The following is a 2,214-nucleotide window of genomic DNA, read 5'->3' as shown; positions in this document are numbered from 1 at the left end:
CCCAAAAAATAGGAGTAAATCGGGTGAACAAAATGCTTTAAACTGCATTTTAAATACAATTTTGAAGTTTTGTGAGGGAGGTAGCGGAAGAGGTTGTTCGATATAATATATATTGGAAGTTGATTTAAGTTTTCATATTGATTTTAAATAGACGAGATTATGAAAAGATTGGTCTGGCCGAACTTAACGCCTTTGCTATTTGTTGTTACTTGTTTTTAGGTAATTGCAGAACATTGGTGGCGGTTTTTAATGGGATAGCTGTTACAATTTTGATTTTACAAAATAGTCTGGCTTAATCCCATTGTTGTTGTTTTAATATTTAAAACAACTTATTTATTAGTGGAGAAGGTTTGGCATTGTTCGCCTGGGAAGACTAGTTTCGATCCTCGCCACAAGATCTCTTCAGTTCCCTTGTTTCTTGTTTGTGGACATTCTCCACCGAAGTTATATTTTTTCAATAACTTCTTCAACAAAGACTTCACCTCACACAACCACGCAAAACATAGAAAACCTTTTTCCACTGTTATGTGTCGTTGATTTTCAAAAAATTCACATAACAAAATGTTGTTGGTAACTTATACCAAGAAACAAGGGAACTGATGAGATCCTGTGGCGAGGCTAGTTTCGATCCTCGCCTTACCCCTTTGGCGAAAAATTCCAAACCTGCTCCACTAATAAATAAGTTGTTTTAAATATTAAAACAACAACAATGGGATTAAGCCAGACTATTTTGAAAAATCGTAATTGCAGAACTTTATTTACAATTCACACTGTTTTAAAAGCATAATTTTATTAAATTCTCGCTTCGAATACATTACAACAAATCTACTTTCATTGCAAGTGCTATTGTTACATTTGGATTGTAATAGAAGTTCTCTGTCACAATGTAATAACCAGCACGCAATACTGATGGAAAAGTGTCAGATGCAACTTGACAATTTTCGCATATCAGATGAAATGGCATCAATGGTGACACAAAGCGCTCAGCAACAGGTATATTTATACAGCAATGTTTTATGTAAGGTAAGGCATACAATTTATATTCGTTATTCAGAATGCTGGTAAAAGTTTTTGGTGGTACGCGAAATGCGGTCAACTTGTAGTCGAAAACCATTTGAACTGTAGTAGACGTTGCTCTCGAACATTGCAGAATCAATATCAAATTCTTGCTTTAACTGAACATAGCCACTGAAACCATAAAGTCCACGTGAAATCAGCATCTTTTGAAAGTGTACATCCACAATATCTGGATTGCTTGATGTTGCATTGAGGTCCAGAAACTCAACATTGTATTGCACAAACTAAGGATTGATTCTGTTACTTTAAAAAAAAATATTCAACAAATTCAACACAAAATAGCTCACCGCAATTGCACTGAAAATGCAGGAAATAAACATTAAATATTTTTGTAAAATATTAATAACCATACTGAACTCAGGGATTATTGTAATACGTATGTTTTAGCCACAACTAGTTTTACGGCTTTAATAGTTATTTACCTAGTCTCAAGGCCAGAATTAACTGTACACTATTGATAGATTTCCATCGACATTTAATGTTTTTTTGTTTAATAACAGTATTTATTAAAGCTTAATACAATTAATACGACAATATTTATTTGCTATGAGATTTTGCCTAGCAGTTCATGTTAAAATATCTCTTGATGTTATAAAAGCTACCTACTACTTTCGCTATATGTTCAGTGGCGGCCATATAATTAAGAACGACAGCGTATTATTTCCTTGCAAACATTTGAATATTTATATGGAATAAAATTGGTAAATAAAGTAAGCACTTTCAAATAAAGTCAAAACATGATTTACTTCCAATTCATTTATACGAAAGAAACCAAACTTTACTAAAATACTACTAAATTGACCTGACCATATAATTAAGAACAATATAAGTAAGGGTTACTTAAATGTATTTTCCATACACAATATCTGTATTTTATTATTTTAAAAAACGGTTACTTTGATCCGGCTTTGCTGATCAATGTCCTTCAATAGTACATATTATTGAGTCTAAGCTCGATAATTACCCAGCAAAATGTTCGATGCCAAAGATGACATTCAATCATGGGTGCAAGTGATCTAGCATGTCATCTTTTTAGCATCTTCATCGATGAATTTTATATGAGCGTGGACCCCAAAAGATGACGTTCTTTTCTGGATCCTAAGCATGTCATTTTAACCAATGCGTTGACATGTCATT

General features: G+C 32.9%; 1 long non-coding RNA gene across 1 annotated transcript; it reads right to left on the bottom strand.

The window, feature by feature from the left end:
* Positions 1-728: 728 nt before the first annotated feature.
* Positions 729-1,474, bottom strand: LOC141406479 (uncharacterized). The gene is made up of 2 exons (XR_012413400.1): positions 1,365-1,474; positions 729-1,301 (listed from the first exon to the last, which is right to left on the bottom strand). It is a non-coding gene; the product is annotated as an uncharacterized lncRNA (long non-coding RNA).
* Positions 1,475-2,214: the final 740 nt, after the last annotated feature.

This window comes from Musca autumnalis, unplaced genomic scaffold (assembly GCF_047663935.1).
Source record: "Musca autumnalis isolate F117 unplaced genomic scaffold, ASM4766393v1 scaffold_5, whole genome shotgun sequence".
NCBI lineage: Eukaryota > Metazoa > Arthropoda > Insecta > Diptera > Muscidae > Musca > Musca autumnalis.
Note: the sequence above shows the minus strand (reverse complement) of the source record. Positions and strands in the feature narration are given on the sequence as shown.